Source organism: Podarcis gaigeae (assembly GCF_964106915.1).
Source record: "Podarcis gaigeae genome assembly, chromosome: Z".
NCBI lineage: Eukaryota > Metazoa > Chordata > Lepidosauria > Squamata > Lacertidae > Podarcis > Podarcis gaigeae.
Genome location: NC_139691.1, coordinates 46,261,189 through 46,279,330, shown reverse-complemented (window position 1 = coordinate 46,279,330; position 18,142 = coordinate 46,261,189). Strand labels below are relative to the sequence as shown.

At 43.7% G+C, this 18,142-nt stretch overlaps 1 long non-coding RNA gene across 1 annotated transcript; it reads left to right on the top strand.

Moving 5' to 3' along the window:
• The first annotated feature begins 12,801 nt into the window (after positions 1 to 12,801).
• LOC310836160 lies at positions 12,802 to 14,715 on the top strand. Its single transcript, XR_014559893.1, has 2 exons — positions 12,802 to 14,006; positions 14,303 to 14,715. It is a non-coding gene; the product is annotated as an uncharacterized lncRNA (long non-coding RNA).
• The last annotated feature ends 3,427 nt before the right edge of the window (positions 14,716 to 18,142 follow it).

The window sequence follows — 18,142 nt, the reverse complement described above, 5'->3', positions numbered from 1 at the left end:
GGCTTGAGAGAACCTGGAGCATAGTTCTGTGGCGAGTTGTCTGCCATTCTTAGGAGGACTTGGAACAGCCCTATTGATTGTGGCATGCAGGATCCTGGCTGGGGAGGCGAGTGCTGACTGAGCGCCTGCCTTACCAAAAGAGCAGGAAACCAGCTTTTAATATGGTTTGCTTGGCCGACTCCCTTCATGCAATATTGAAAGGGCGCTTTCAGCAATGCATCACCAGCTTGGCTGTGGCCCATAATGGATTACTGATCTCTCTTAAATGCGACAACTTTGCTCCCATGTTCTATTATGCAGTGGCTCCTTCCCAAGCAGCTCAGGTTCACCAGTGGGCTTGGTTTAATTACAGGATGTGAGCGATGCCAAGTGCAAAGACTCTTTGGCACCAGGATATTCAGGCTGGGCCAACATAGTACTTGTTAATTTATTGATCCATTAATTTTAAGACTGGGCGGGGGAGGGGGCAATATGTACAATACCAATTACTGGGCACTTTGCATTCCTAAAAGTAAATATATCTTGATCAAGTGAAACACTGGCACACAGAATCGGTGTCTGGACATTTCCTCCACTCACCCATTTCCAATTATGGTGACTGTCTGCATTTAGTAATCATATGGAAATGCCAAGGTTTTGTAATGTGATGCTCCGTTGAAGCAGAGGTATGGTTGCCATATGTCAAAAAGTCAAAATCCTGACGGGGAAAAAATGGTTGGCAAAGTTTTTGAGCTATTTTTAAGGAAATTCGCCAAAATCTACACTTCCGACATGGGTTGCCATGCATCTGGAAGTTGTCATTCCCACCTGCATACTGTTTCCGACAGCCAAATCCCAGCAGTGTCCAGAAAATTTCGGACATATGGCATCCCTATCTTAGGTAACCCCCCCCCACACACACATTCATACCAGTTAAAGCACTATAATGCCACTTCAAATAGTCATGGCTACTCCCAAAGAATTCTAGGAGGTTTAATTTGTTAAGGGTGCTGAGAGTTGTTAGGAGGTCCTTATTTCCCTTTTAGAGCAACAATTCTCAGAGCGGTTTAACAATCAACCCCTTTTCACAGGGAACTCTGGAAATAGTTGCTCTGGGAGGGGGCTAGGGAGTCTCTTAAGAACTCTTGGCACCCTTAACAAAATGCAGTTCCCAGAATTCCATATCCTCCAACATTTATCCGATGAAAATAGGGGCGTCCTATTCCATAATGATGATGATTATTTTATTATTTATGCCCCACCCATGTGACTGGGTTGCCCCAACCACTCTGGGTGGCCTCTAACATATATTAAAATATAATATAATATAAAAACTTCCTTATACAGGGCTGCCTTCAGGTTTAGCAGACTTCCCTGTCTTCTAAAGGTTGTATACTTCCTTATCTCCTTGGCTCAGGAGTATCTCCATACTCTCCAACATTTCTTCAGTGAAAATAGGGACTTCCTAAGGCATGGGTAGGCAAACTAAGGCCCGGGGGCTGGATCCAGCCCAATCACCTTCTTAATCTGGCCCATGCATGGCCCGGGAATCAGCATGTTTTTACATGAGTAGAATGTGTGCTTTTATTTAAAATGCATCTCTGGGTTATTTGTGGGGCCTGCCTGGTGTTTTTACATGAGTAGAATGTGTGCTTTTATTTAAAATGCATCTCTGGGTTATTTGTGGGGCATAGGAATTAGTTCATCCCCCCTCCCAAAAAAAAATATAGTCCGGCCCCCCACAAAGTCTGAGGGACAGTGGACCAGCCCCCTGCTGAAAAAGTTTGCTGACCCCTGTCCTAAGGAAAAGTGGGGCGTTCCTGGATGAAACCAGAAACTGGGACAGCTTCTGTATATTCAGGACTGTCCCTGCAAAATAGGGCCACTTGGAGGGTCTGGAATTCTTTTGAGGAAGCCACTGCTGCTTAAAGTGGTATCATAGTGTTGTAAATGTATGGTCTAAAATTTGTTGAAAGCTCCCTGAGCACAGAAGATTAGTATTTCAGGGAAAGGGTTAGGCTACAGCCCTTCTCCTTGACAGGACCTCTTCTCTGTGCAGGATGGGAACCATGAGCTGATGCCATTTAAACATGTATTTTCACCCATCTACAATACAAAGTGTTGGGGTCTAAAGTGCTTCTTGGTGCACGCTGAATGTCATTGACTTTTTGCTTCACAGGATTGAGCCTGTGAACAAAATACTTGGCTGATAAACTCTGGGGCCCAGATATAAGTGCCCACCACATCATTAATTGGCCACAAACCTGAGGCATTGACCTCATGAGTATCTTGGCAATGCTCTTGTTTCTCCATAGCAGCCATAGCGATTATAGGGCAGGAACAGAGAGGGCTGCCCTCTATCTTTAGGCCAAGATACCGTGCTTTCTGAAGTGGACAAGATGGTAGCTCCACATTTCCAAATAGGGGCTATAGCTCAGCAGCAGGGCATATGCCTTGCATGCAGAAAGTCCCAGGTTCATTTCCTGGCATCTCCAGAGAGAAACTCTTGCCTGAAACCTTGCAAAGCCACTGCAACTCGGTGCAGAGATGGGCCAATGGTCTGACGAAGGACGAGGCAGTTTCCTGTGTTCCTCTGATCAACGTTGATTAGGTCAGAGGCAAGCAACTGAACTGGCAAAGCACTGAGTCAACACTAGAAATAAATAAAGAGGTAACGAATTCGCAAATTTATTAGCAGATAAAAGAACCATAACTCAGTGGCAGGACATCTGCTTTGTATGCAGAAGGTCCCAGGTTCAGTCCCCAGCATCTTGAGATAAGACTGGGAGGGACCTCTATCCAAAGAGCTCCTGCCAGTTAGATAAGACTGAGCTAGATGGATCAATTAGGGCTGCCATACATCTGGATTTTCAAAGGCAGAATTGACATCTGGGGGGAATTTAGCAGCACTTTGTCAGGGAAAAATGAAAAATCATGTTTTTGGTGTCCTAGATCAATCCTCTGACAGGCAGTTTCCTAAATTCCTGTATAAAAATTGACCAGACTGGAGGATGACTATTACTTCAGTACTGGTGATGAGGCAGCATTATCTAATGTGCCTAGGAGCATGAAGGTATCTTAAGGGGTGTTGGCAGGCTGAATGGCACCCACTTTTCCTGCCCACCCCTTTAAGTCACAGTCTCCCCCCTCAAGTCATAGGTATTGGGCATATCCATTTCATAAAACTTCCTTCCCTTCCACGCCTCAAACCTGAGTACTGATTCCACCCTGTTTATTCACAACACATAAATGTATGGCGTGGGGTGTGGGTGTGGAAGGAAGAACTGAGAATAATATGCTAACAAGTGTGTTAGTACGTACATGTGTGCAAGTAAGGAGGGATGGAGATTAGCATGCTCAAAGGCAAAATTGACACTGGTCTTTTCCAGTATGAACACAGTGAAGTTGTGAGAAACTTACATCCCTCCTCCCCACCGGCCTTTATCACCTCTATTTATAAAAGGGAGCTTAATGTATGATAGCAATAAAACTATGATGCTAGCAAAACAAGCCAGATTCTCTCCCCCCCCCCACTTGCTCTCAGTCTGTGAGAAGTGCGTGGGCTGAGGTCTGCTGCATTGCCGAAAGGGGTTTGTTTCTCCTCTTTCGTTTTGCTCATTATGTTCCCTCGATTGTCTCAAAATACCCCATTAAGGGATCAGCACTGCTTCTTGCAACTTTTTTTTTAAAATAAATGTTCTGAGCCATCTAGGATTTGGGGTGGTTGGCAACTCAGATGGGGAATAAGCAAAGTCTAAGCAAGGAAGCTGGTCAAAAATTAAAAGTATATAGAAACAAGGAGAGCCATCAGAAAAAGCTCTATTCTAAATTGCTCGTTTCCTCCCAATAAAAGGGTAGTTTGTAAAGGATTGGAATAACCTAATAATGGATAAGATTTCCCTGCAGCTAAATAGGATGTCAAATATTCTGATCACTTCTTAGAAAAATGGCACACATTCTTAGCATACACAGAGTCAGCAAAACAGATTTTGCTTTATGCTTCTTTGTTGTACACCTCACTGTTTCACTGTCAAATATCCAACTCTCTTTCTGCCAATGATTGCAGGTATTACATCAATCACACGTTCATAAGATTCTGGGTTCAGTCTGCCCATCCCCAAGTAAGGCTGGGGGAGACCCCTGTCAGTGCAGACAATATTGAACTAGATGGACAAATGGTTTGACTCAGTATTAAGCTTCCTGTTTTCCATGGCTTGTAAATAGGGGATGGAGGAAAAAAATGATTCAGTTCCCATTTAAAAGCAAAACTATTTTTCCTACACTCTCACACTTCCCAAAACAAAATGTGAACTGAAACACAGCCATCTTCCAAATGTTCCACTTCTTTGAATTTTGCAATGCAATTTTCCAGCCCAGCAATGTGCACATAAATTCACATACTAGTAGAGTTAAAATGCATTATATCAGAGGGAAGGTTAGGAAATTTGACAAGGCTGTTGGGTTTTTCTGAGGATTCGCAGACTGACATGGGAATGTGGGGAATGGAACTTAGTATTGGGGAAAAGAGAAAACAGAGAAAATCCAAAATTGGTAATTTGTTCCTCCCTAATTGTAAATAAGCAGACGTTACATGGTTGTCCCGTTGTCCCAATTGTATTTTTTGTATTGTATTTGTTAAAGTGAGCAAAAATAATATAGTAGATTTTAAAAACAAAACAGTAGCAGGGTTTCATCAGAACCATGTTATATTCAGTTACATGTGGCACCATGAGATTTGGTTGTGTCCCACAAGGCCGAAGGCTTTTTGAATTGGGCAGCAGATCTTCTGCACATTCCCCCCTTGTTTTAAACTTTTTAATTTTGATAACAACTTTGCTTACGGGGTAGATGGGTGTGTGTGGGACCACAGCATGTCCCTGCATCTTAATTTGCCCAGACAAATTTGTTCCATGGGCATGTTCCCTGAGGTTGTTGGTTTTTTTTATCACCTAGAAATGCTCTTCCTAGCCTCTAACACCCATATTGTCTTCCAAAAAATCTCGATCTGAGCTCTGCACATCTGCAAATGTGTTTCTGGAGGTCTTGCTCTGTCTCTTGCACACGTTTTTCATTTACTCTGCTTGTCATCCACAATTTAAAAGTCAATGAGTTGTTCTTTTTGTTTGAAGGTGTATATTTGGCGAAATGCAATTGCCTGGCAATATGCTGCCACAGCTCAAAATGGAAAACAGATGCTGATGTTTGTGAAATAGGCTGTGCATTGCATGGTGCCTCTTGCATTCCTGCACTTGCATGGACATTGTTAAATAGTGGGTAGACATAGCAGACGATGCAGCAATTTCTCCAAAGCAGCTCTTTATTTGTAAGCTGGAACAGAACGGAACAGCAAACAGCTCAGCCGGCCTGCTTTTATAGGCAGCCGGCTGTCAACATGGTAGCAACAACAACCCAGGGTTTCCCGCCTAAAGTAACTGACATGGACCTGAATGAAAACTATATACATGATACTCCTGGTGGCCAGGGGGAGAACTTCAATACATAACATACATCATGGTTAGAAATCTCCCCTCTCCCCCCAAAAGAGCTCATGTATTTACTGTACATCAGCAGTTAGGAACTGCTCCCTGCTTCCTGCCAAGGGCTTCATTTCCTTTGGAGAAAGTGGTGAAGGCTGCATACCAGTGGTAGACTAAGCCCAAAGTGCATATGACCAAAATTCATACACACAGTCCCCCCACCCCCAAAATCCACAGTGCCTGAGAGACTGCTTTTCCTGTTCTGTTCCTGTTTGGCTTGGCTCAGCCCCTCCTCAATTAAACATGCTCTCTTAAATATGATGGAGGTGTCTTTTTTGCATTAGTGGGAGCTGATGTGAGGAGCATGCCTGTGCCATTTTCTTTGTTCTTTGGTCCTGGCTCTTTCTTTGTTCTTTTAAATGTGGCAGCCATTTTGTGCTGTTTGCCATGCCCCCAAAGCAGCCATGCTATGTTATGCAATGACCTCATGGCAACCATTTTGTGACTGGTACCCACAGTGCTTTCTTAAAATTCTAAATGTGTCCACTGACCAATAAAGATATAAACCCAGTCCTCTCATATTGACACTGCTTTTTAAAAGCACCACTGCCTATTTTTGAGTTATGGAGCTCCCATTGCTGGTTTTCCAGGACATCTGCCCAATTTTTGAAAAATAACCCAGGACGCCATTTTCGGAGGTGAATTCCATGACATGTCTTTGAAAATCAGGACATATGGCAAGCCCTTTCGCCACCCCACAAAGGGAGAGTGGTTTTCTGGGAACAAGTAGCAGAAAATGGGGGCCATTGGAGCATCTGGGATCAGGCCCTGTCTCACCATGTGCTGTTGTTGGGAAATGGAATGCCCCAGCAAACCTCATCACATTGCCTTCTACTCAAACCCGTGTTTTGCTTCACTGATTACCATTTAGAGTAGTCTTTTCTGAACACCTGCTCTCCCTGAAGGTTCAATTCTAAGGCTCAGTCTGCACATGCACCAGAATGAAACATACCTGCCAACATTTCTCTGATGAAAATAGAGACATCCCATTCCATAATGATAATTTTACTGTTTATACCCCACACATCTTTCTGGGTTGCCCCAGTCATTCTGGGTGGCTTCCAACATATATAAAAACATAATTAAACATTTAGCATTAAAAAAAACCTTCCCTATACAGGATTGCCTTCAGACGGCTTGAGGGTAGGATAACTTCATACCCTCCAACATTTCTCCAATGAAAATAGGGACATCCTAAAGAAAAGCAGGATATTCTGGGATCAAATCAGAAACTGAGATGTCTTCTCTAAATCAGGGACATCCTTAGAAAATAGGGACACTTGGAGGGTCTGAATGAAGTGGTATAGTCCTCCTGATACAATGTACCGGATCTTACATCATAGTCCTTTCAAGAGGGGCTGGTACCCCACAGCAGTGCTGGCAGCCTTCAGCCAGCCTGCCCAGGATGGATCTCAGCTCCTCTTCCTCCCTTCATCCCAGCAACACTGCTCCCCTCCAGCAGTTACTCTGGCAACCTTCCAAATCCTGGGGCAAGGGGGAAAGAGTTATCTTGTATTGTTAATGTCCCTCAATTGTTCTTTTGATAGTCATAGCTCAGCCAGGTTGTTTTGCATAAGGAATTTCTTAGCAGCTTGCATTCTCCCTTCATATCACATCACAAATAAGCAAAATTCTAGCATTTATTAATTTCTAGGGTTTAAGGGGGACCATCTAAATCTATCTATATATTTATATGTATATAAAAAAACAACATTATGTATCTCCAGAGCACACTCGCTCTCTCACACATAAACACACTCTATTACACAAACTCTTTCTCTTGCAACACATATATACACACACCCTCTCACAGGCACATATATTTTTCACACACAAGCACAAACTCTCTCACACACCCTTACACACACGCACACACACAGTCTGTCACACACCCACATAAAGAATATACTGTACTGTATATTCCTCTCTCTCTCTCTCTCTCTCTCTCTCTCTCTCACACACACACACACACACAGAGAGAGAGAGAGAGAGAGAGAGAGAGAGAGATTAGCTACAAATACCTTTCTCTCCCCAAAACCCTCAATGCTAAAATCAACCTGATGAAAAGATTATTAATTTCAGTCAGGGAAATGATAGTGCAGAATGGGGGGTTCATATCCGACGGTCATAGCCCAGAGATTCAGTTTTTCCCAACCTGTCACACAACCTTGGTAAGCAAAGAAGAAGACACCAGCAGACCAAATCACAGGCTTCCCACATCACGTCTGTTGTGGCCTAGGTGGGAGATCACATCTCTGGATGATGCCCTAGCAACTCTCTGAATGAAGAAAAGTGGAACGGCAAAGGGAAAACTTTTTCTCCTCTATGCACCTGTTTTTGCTTTGTTTCTGCTTTCCATGAGCTTCTATACATGGGGAAGCATTAAAAAAAAGTACACTATACATCTGGAAGGATGCTGTGCCCTAATTTTGCCATGAGTGTAGAAGAGGGATGGGGAAGTTATTGGACTCCAGCTCCCATCAGCCTCAGCGTGGCCAGTGGCTATGGATGATGGCAGTTGTAGTCCAGAAACACCCAGAGAGACACAAGTTTTCCACCCCTCTTGTATACCAAGTCCCATACACACCAAATGTGACTATTGTTAGCAAATGCACTTGAACAATGCAGATGGAGTCCAGATGGTATAATGTTTTACTGCAGAAGCCAAACAAAAACAGTGCATCATCTGAGTTCAGGCCTTGTACAGAGCAGGCAGAGGCAGACTGAAGCAGTTGCCTTGGGTGGCAGAATCCAGTGGGATGCTGCCACTTCTGTTGCCCCACTTGCCCCTGCTGCTAGGGTCACACATTGGAGGTGGCGTTTTCCAGTGAGATCTCAGGAGAGTTCCATGCACAACCCCAGGAAGCGAGGCTTCAGCAAAAGGCTGCAGCCACAATGGGGCAAGGCAGCAACTTTCCATTTTGCCTCATGTAGTGCAATGGGATGAGCACTCATGAGAGTGGGAAGTCATTCAACAAAACTAGGCTTGCCATATGCCATATGTTATATGTTATGTTTTTTTGCCGAAATGGCAAAATATCAGGGAAAACCTGGATGTATGGCGACGTAATGGAAAAAGCACTGGAAGCAGCTCCAAAAGCTTAAAATCACTATATTTTGTGGGGAGGCTCAACAACTTGAGGGAGGCTTTTTTGAAATATGGCAACCCTAAACAAAACGTACAGAAGAAAAACTCCCCGAGAACTTCACAGCCAATCAGAGCATATGCTACTTCAGTAAACACCATGTCTGGTGTCTACCTGGTTGCTAAGCAACACCTCCACCCATCCCCCTCTGGGCTAGTTGAATTTAACACCAACAGAACTAACCCTTAAGTTACAAATTGAATGATCCCTACTGTTGCCCTTCCAACAATGGTAAGGGTGTTTCATGACTTCAGGCAGCATGTGGCAACTCACAAAAACAACACACACACACAAAAAAAAATAAAAATCCATGCACACAGGAGGCTAGCATGCTTTATTCCCAATGTGCCGATAATATAACTTTATTATTTTTGAAAATATTCCGGGGAAGGGAGTTTGATAAATATGCCTGTATGCCTCCCCTTTTGCAAATCCACAACCAGCTCCTACACACACACACACACACACACACACAGAGGCAATCCAACAAGTTTTCTGATTATTCCCCCCAACTCACATACCGCCAATTACATTTGCCTAAAAATAAAACCTCCAATCAAAACCCGACCTCTTATGTAATTAGCTAGGCTGCCTGCCTTTCCTCTCCCACAGAATGCCAAATGAAACCAAATGGTCTGCGATGCTCATTTAAAGTGAAAGGAGCAGGCACAAAATCTTTTTTGGTCCTGAGTGTGCTCAGCTATTCCATGTTTGCAGCCTGGTTGAGCCTAGTCATAGCTCAAGGAAAGGAAATGACCTCTCCTGGCATCTGTTAGGGAATGATCTTAGCTCAGTGATAGAAGGTCCTTAGTTCATTCCCCAGCATTTCCAGGTAGGGATGAAAGAGATCCCAGTCTGAATAATACTAATAAGAAAAAATACCCTGCCCATCTGGTTGGGTTTTCCTAGCCACTCTTGGCAGCTTCCAGCACATAAGGGGAGAAGAGTGGGGGGGGACGACATAGTTTTCAGTACACAGCCAAATCATACCTGGCGACCAAAGAAGAAAGGCTGTTAATTTAAATACTGAATTTTGCATTAGCAGTTGCACTACTTTAGTACATTGGGCAGCAGACAGACACTGTGTCCTGTGTCTCCATTTCCCACAGGGAAAACTGCCCCCTCCTTGTCAGTCAGTGTGGACAATACTGAGCTAGTTAGCCAAATGATCTGTCTGACTTAGTATAAGGCAGCTTTCAGTTTTCCTAATAGTTTTTGCTCTGTTTGACTGTATGCTGGTCATCAATGGCAGGCAAATTCGACAGGGCTCCACGGAGATGGAAGAAGGGAACGTATTACATACCTTTAATGGGCGTCATGCTCCTGGTCCCAATATGGCAGCTTTCCACAAATAATAGCCCAGTTTGTGGGCTGAAGACCTTCCTGTCTAGCCCATGGGACTCTCCCCAAGGCTTTTGCCTGATTCAGATGTGTCCTTGGGTGTTTCCAGACTTGATTCAATCACATTCCAGCAAATTCAGGTTGTTTGGGAAAGTGGCAGGAAAATGCACTAGAAAATGTGGGATGACGATTGCTTGATGCAATGTTGTCTAACCTGGCTGCAAACTTTTGTGCAAACAAATCAGGTTGGTTGGATGCTCAGCAAAAGGACCACGTGGAAGCAACTCTTGAACAGTGATGATGCCTCTCACTTGCCTGGATGGAGGAGGGGGAAAGGTGTACATGACAGAGGATGAGTGTAGAAACCTCCAACTTCTGTGTTGCAAACTTGAGAGTCGCCTCTGTTGTTCTAACCACTTTTTCCTCTGCAGCCCCATCATTGGCATGTGGCACCAAAAAAGTCATTTTGAAGAGGGTTCTCTGCACCAACAGCAGTTAAAAATACAGGAGAGCTGTTTGTGTCTTTCCAGCTTTCCTGCCCCTATATCTGGAAGGCTTCCTTGCTCCCAGGCTTAATACCATTAATGATTTGCCCTTTCTCAATGCCAATGTTTCCTCAAAACTGTTACTGACTGGAAAGTATCTGTGCCCTCACTGATGCTGAGCAAGCCATGCACCTTCCCATTCCCTTCAGAGCCACCCCTTTTTGCAACCCAGAGATCAGGCAGCAGAGAGGGAACTTGCATGCAAAACGGTTTTAGTCCACAAGAAAAATGTGAGTAGGCTGCCTGTCAGTGCCACACACAGACACACATGCAAACACACTGACACTGCCTTGAGCCTGCACTACAGCTGAAGTCCAAATGACATGGAACTCCTGCCCATTTTGCCTGCACCAAGGCTTGTCAGTTTCAGCTCCTATGTAGTCCCCCGTTTTCAGGTTGGCACTTATGTGCACATGCATCATCCAGACACACTGAATTCAGTATGACCTCTAAAACACAACCCAGATTCCTACCTTCCCTTTCTCTTTTAGCTTAGGATCGCATCCACACCAAGCATTTAAAGCACATGGCTTCTCCTGAAGATTCCTGGGAACTGTTAAGAGAGCTGGGAATTACAGCTCTGTGAAGGGTAGACTGCAGTTCCCAGGATTATTCTTGAGACCATGTGAAGAATGTGCTTTAAATGTGCTTTGACTGTATGTTGTGGGCGTGACCTAGGACATGGGTGGGGAGCCTCCATTCTGGTGGCCAAATGTGGCCCTCGGTACCTTTCTGACTGCACCTTGGTCCCTACATTGGCTCCCAGTACATTTCCAAGCATTTCCGTGTTGGTGCTGACCTTTAAAGCCCTAAACGGCCTCGGTCCAGTATACCTGAAGGAGCGTCTCCACTCCCATTGTTCTGCCCGGATGCTGAGGTCCAGCGCCAAGAGCCTTCTGGCAGTTCCTTCACTGCAAGAAGCAAAGTTACAGGGAACCAGGCAAAGGGCTTTCTGGGTAGTGGCACCTGCCCTGTGGAATGCCCTCCCATCAGATGTCAAGGAAATAAACAACTATCTAACTTTTAGAAGACATCTGAAGGCGGCCCTGTTTAGGGAAGTTTTTAATGTTTGACATTTTATCGAGTTTTTAGTATTCTTTTGGGAGCCACCTAGAGTGGCTGGGGAAACCCAGCCAGATGGGTGGGATATAAATATTATCAGTTATTATTATTATTGCTTTCTTGTCACTTAACTGATAACTTTTTAAATGCCCCAGTTTTTCTGTCTCTCTGTCTTTCCAACCAAGTTATCCAACCAAGCCATGTATTTTCCATAAAACAAAAATCAGATGTTTTCTTACCTAACTCGCTATAAAATTTCCTGTTCATAGACTTTGTAACACCAGCTCAGGGCTTTTGAATGCACATTTGTTTTCCACCTTCCCTGCGATCACCACCCTAGGCAGTCAGCTGGAAAAAGAAGAGACTTATTTATTGGGAGAGAAACATGCTCAGAAAGATTTTTTTATTTTTTTAAGATAACCCTCACACATCTGTTTCTACATAAACCGCTCCCCTAGTGCCCTTTCAGAATTGCCAGTCACATGGGGCTCAGAGTGAAGCCCATCCCAGTGCCAAAATTGAAGCAAAATAACAGCAAATATTAGGGAATGCTTGAAAGAATCTCTCTCTCTCTCTCTGGGTAGTATTTGTTAGCATCTTCATTTACTTAAGGCTTTTTTAAGCCTGCTTTTTGACCTTCTTGAGTCTACAAAGCTTGCAAAAACCAAAAGCAAAGCTTTAGACTATAGCTGCCTCTTCCTCACTTCTCCAGACAATCTCAGGTCCTCCAGACTGGGAGATGTTTTCTGTGGGTGTTTCCTGCATTATGTCGTTGATGGACAGTCCACACACATTATTCCTCTTTATAATTTGTCCTGCAATGCTTCCCTAAGGGCATCACATTAGCGCTGCCTGAAGCAGCAATCTTGTACTACAATGCAACAAAACCAGACCAAACAACAACACCTTAGAACATTTCCATGGATGTAGCCAGTGGGGGCAGCAACCCCTCCCCTAAACCAAGTAAATAAATAAAAATACATAAGTAAAAGTATAAATAATCAGAATATTTGAAATTAAAATGCTTTGTGAGGTCAGTTGGAAGATGTCGCGGAGCATTCTAGCGACACAACTGGCAACTCGACTGAGCGATAGCTGAGGCCTCTGTGAACTGACCAGTCTCATCACAGGTAGCTCAGTTCTGGAATAGGACAGGTGGGTGTCCTGCCCCCCACCCCAACAACATACTGTATTTTTCACTCTATAGGACGCACTTTCCCCCCTCCAAAATTAAGGGGAAATGTGTGTGCGTCCTATGGAACAAATGCAGGCTCCTTGGCTTCAGCGATAGCAACGCGAAGCCTCCGAAGCGCAGAGGGAGCGCTCCCAGTCCCACCAGGAGATCCTGGGGACTGAACCTGATGCCTTCTGCATGCTAAGCAGTTGTTCTACAACTGAGCTGTGGCCCTAGCTCACAATATTGCTGTCAGGATAAAATGGAGAAGGTGGAGGCTGAAGTGTGTATGCTCTGTGGAGGAAAGGTGGGATAGAAGTATAAGAAGGAATAAAGTATGTAAACTAGCCTATAAGTGAATAAACTACAGTATATTTTTAACTTACTCTCCTAATAATTTGTATATAAATTATAAAAGTGGTATATAAACTTTGTTAAATAAAAAAAGAGGAAATGTTCAGACTTTCAAACAGTATGTTATGCCTGAGCCTTCATTGCTGAAACTCCCAACAGCATTTTCATGCTCACAAACACCTGATGAAGGAACCATTGTGACATAACCCATTCAAGCAGAGTGAAGGGGCAACAGGCTGTCAACAGTGGCAGTAGTTGGGGGCTCCCATCTATGAAAAAGCCACAGAAAGTCTTTTCCTACTGACTGAGGAATTAATCCCTTATTTAACGTTCATAATTGCTGGTTCCATTTAACAGGACTGGAGCTAACATTTGCTTGGATTTGGCACCATTGATAGGGAACTGCCTGCTGCATCCTCCGCTTTGAAGTCACCCTGGTCTTTGGGCCTCCAGCCCCTTCTTCAGCATGTCCAACCCATCTAAGAGGCGTATGATACTGGTGTTCCACTGGGTTAGGAAGAAGCCCCTGACAGAGAAGCCGGGCTCTACCATCTTGGCCAGACCTTCTGCCTCTGCACCGGCTTGCAACACTCCTCACATTTCACCCTACTTCACGAGGAGCAAGACACAACCCGCTCCGCTCAGGAGGTCCAGCAGGCGCAAGGTGCTGCGATTGCCGAATCTCACCGACCCGAAGTTTTTAAGATCTGTCATCTGCAGCGTTGGCCGGAAGAGAGCCCGCAGGCGTGGCAAGCAAAAGATGCCCACGAGCATTTAAGATATGAAAAGCTACTGGATTTAATCAGGAAGTTATGAGACATGCACTGATTGGAAGCGAAGCTGTATAGCGGCCCTGAACCTTCTGCAGGTGCAGATTAAGTAGGCTTGCTTTTAAATGCCATCTGAATCAAGTTTCTCCCCCATCCCTATTGGTAGCTATGTGGACGGTTGCTACCACTTCTTCTTCCTCCCTCCCTCTCCTCTCCAGTGTATCTTTTAACATGAGCCAAAGAAGCAGACCAAAGGCAAATGCTCTCCTCTCAGCTCTGTTCCCACTGGAGTCCACTGGTCTCCTCCTTCTGTCACAGGCTCATCCCCCTGATCTCTCCCAGGTACCAGACGCTTTGCAACCAGAAGTTTAGTCATCCTTCCACTTAGTTCCAGATTTGGCAAGTAGGCCACATATGCCTTCCAGATCTCGAGAAGAGGCCTGCCATCTTCCTCGCTTTGATGCTGAGTGTCAGGGAGGTGTTCCATAAAGGCTTCCCTTTTACGGATGGTGACTGTATTTCTCTCCCCTCCTGCCTTTCATTTCCTCTAAAGCTGCACTGCTACTGCAAAGCACATCAGCTAATGAAGCTGCTGACACTTAGGTCTCAGGGGGATTCCCCCTCCCCCCAATTTTATTTTGCAGGATAAGACGTGATTAAGGTTGTTAAGCAGACTTTTTCCTGATGCACCACCCACCGGGATGCCTCAGTTTTCAAACTCTGACGCCATCCTAGAGTGGGGGTTTGCCATATTCTTATGGATCTGAGTCACATAAGGGTTTGTGCATTTAAACTTTGGTGTCACTACATCTTGGTGTACGATACGATAGACTGAGGGGTGTAATTAGAGTCTCAGAAAACCGTATAGCTGGAAGCAGGAGTGCCAACTTGAATAATCGGCCCATCGGACCCTAGGAATTGGCTTCTGTGGCTGGAAGGGACCTCAAAGGCAATTTAGTTCCATCCCCCACCAATGCAGGAATATTCTGCTGATATTTATTCACTTAGTTTTGGGGCTCCCAGACTGTCACTATTTTCCGGTGGGATTCACTCACACACTGTCAAAATGTTGGTTGCACAATCAAAGATGATTTGGAGCTCTTGCTCTACAAACCTGCCACCTCAAAAGATTGGAGATTTTGCAATAAGAAACACACTGTGAAAATATACTGTCAAGTGTGGGATAACACTAGCTTTGATGCAGCTCTGTCTAGCCTCCCCTCAAAAAATATGTGAGTGAGTTCTCATTAAATAGCCCACATTGTCTTATCTCCCCACAAACAAATCAGAATGAATGCTCAATAAGCTGGTCATCTGGGAAGACTGTTAGTAGCTAATCAGTAAGTTAGCACAATTATTACTCCCTAAGCAATCTGGATTTAGTCGATTTGGACTGACAACTAGGTATCAAATTTATAACCTATCATTTTTCCTAGAAGAGAGTCCAGGGTGGCTAGCAAGCAAGCAAGCAAGCAAGCAAGCAAACAAACAACACATCATAAAAACAGTCAAACCAGCATGACAGTAATTGAGTCCTCCTGTACAAAATGTCACAATTGACTATGTTCCAAGGACTTGGACAAATTGGTAGATCTTAACACCCTGTATGATCATGTGTGAACTTCCTGACTTCCCTTTGGAGGTAGGGGAACCTTCATAAATGGACCACTATGAATTCTGTGTCTCTGTGATGTTTCCTGTTCCTCCCTGCCATATGCAGCACGATTTCCATTCTGCAGTTCTTCTTCCCAAAAGCAATGTTTTGTTTTTTAACATGTAGTTTTTTATTTGCTTTTCTATCATATCATCATCAATTCATTCATTCATCCATCAACACATACTGTGTTACAGTCATACACAGGATGATAATAATAATAATAAACATAAATATAAGACATATATACAGTGGTACCTGGGTTTATGAACTTAATGGTTCCGGAAGTCCCTTCTTAAACCGACACCATTCTTAAACCGAGGTGCGCTTTCCCTAATGAGGCCTCCCTCAGCCGGTGCCCTTCCACCGTTCAGATTCCATTCTTATAGACCAAGGTAAAGTTCACTAACTGGAACACTACTTCCTTTTTGCAGAGTTTGTAAACTGAATCGTTCTTAAACTAGACTGTTCTTAAACCTAGGCACCACTGTATATGAATATTAATGGAATCATAACTTTCCCCTCCAATTTATTTAATTCTTATAAACCTTAACTTTTGCTCCCCTTCCACTCTTTCCGTGGTTTCCTATCTGCTATCTTTTCAACTGTGTTTTCTTACTCTAGTAAGTTGTTTTCATTACATTACATTATCCCATGTTGTAACCTTTACTGCTAAGTATTTTTTGTGAGCCTGATACGATTATTTTCTTGTTATAATATTTTTCCATATATTCTATATTTAATGTCCAGTCCTCTTTTTAAATTCTTATCATTTTAAGTTCTTAATCTATTTGTCATGCTGGTAAGTTCTATATATTATAATATTTTAAGGTGCCACTCTTCTTGTGATGGTACTGCATCTGTTCTCCACTTTTGTGGTAGCAGAATTCAGGCAGTTGTGGTCATATATATCCATAGAATAATTAGATTTTGGGGGATTTCTGTTGTTAGTATTCCCAGAAGGAAAGCTTCTGGGTTGTTGTTGTTTTGGGAGGGGGAACATTCTAAACATTTTCTTAAGCTTGTTATATATCATATTGCCAAAAACAAAGTTCCCTTGTCGCAGTGTCCACTGTGGTGAAATTGTGTAAGTAATGCAAGTAATTATGCAAATGACATAACTTACATTGCCATTCCAATGTTGATTTCAATGCAACAGAAGCGCAATGCAAACGGAAGGAAAGCACAATCAATTGCTGCAGATTGAAAGCAGCAGCAGCAGCAGCAAATTCTGATTGTATTCGTTGGGTTGATTTCTGGATATGGGACAAATAAGCAAACAATAGCAATTTCTTCTTCCAATTCTGCTTTGATCAGAATTCTCTGGCACCTCAGTGACACCATCCCCTTTACCATTCGCCCTGATGAGACCAAATAATCCAGCATCCTGTTATCACAGATGCTTACGGGAAGGCCAGCCTCAGGACTTAAAGTGTGAGAGCACTCTCCCTACAGTAGCTGGCGTTTTTAGGGACATATTGCCTCTGACAATGGAGTTAGAAAATAGACATCATGGATTTCCTTCTAGTATGAACCCTTTGGTTCAGGCTCAAGTGGAGTTTGGGGTAAGAGAAAACCATTTTGCTCCATCATCTATAGCTAGGACAGGTACTTTTTCCCTGTCACTTTTCACATTTATTAATGTCCTGCTATGAAAGCTAGTTTAGGCTACGGGTAAACAAGGCAGTGTCCAGTTAAAAAAAAAGTGTTGGTAACTCTAATCCAGCATGAAGGTTGTGTGGTTGAACACTCCTTAGAATGTCCTGCCCTACCTTGATCTCTGCTGATATTTACGGTAGTCTTTGCTCTGCTCATACACCAAGGCTGGGCAGATATACGTTAAGATACAATATATAGATTATATATACAATATATAGATTATACAATATACATACAATATATACAATATATAGATTATACTGACAAAGGTTTCTGATTCCTAATTGCTTAATGAGGGCAAACAGAAAGACTCACCTCAGCTCTGAGTTAAGCAGTTAGAATCCCCAATCTGCAGAAAGTCAGATATAGATTTGTATCTGCATATCCAGAAAGGGCTGTATCTCAGTGGCAGAGCATCTGCTTGCAAGCAGAAATTCCGAGGTTCAGTCCTCGCTGGCAACTCCGCATAGGGCTAGGAGAGACTGCTGCTGAAACCCTGGAGACCTGCTGCCTGCAAGTCAGTGTTGACAAGTGCTAGTCTAGATGGAACAATGGTCTGAGTCTGCATAAAGGCAGATTGTTATGTTCTTATGTCTCATGGGATGTCATTGGTAATTTGCGCTGCCCTAAGAGCCACCATTTGGATTCTTGCCCCTGTTTTTGGACATTGTGCGGACCTAGAGTTGGTGAGGTACATTGATTAGACACTTGGACTAGGACTTGGTTCAGAACCACTGCTCAGCCATGAAGCTCCTTGGGTGACCTCGAGGAAATCACTGCCTCTCAGCAGGGAGGATACAATGGGGTGTGGGGTCACACATGCTTGAGCTCGCTGGAGGAAAGGCGAGGTTTAAATGAAAAGACAAATAGAGAAAACAAAATAGATTGCACAAACCTTAATACAGCCCATTCCTCATGTTC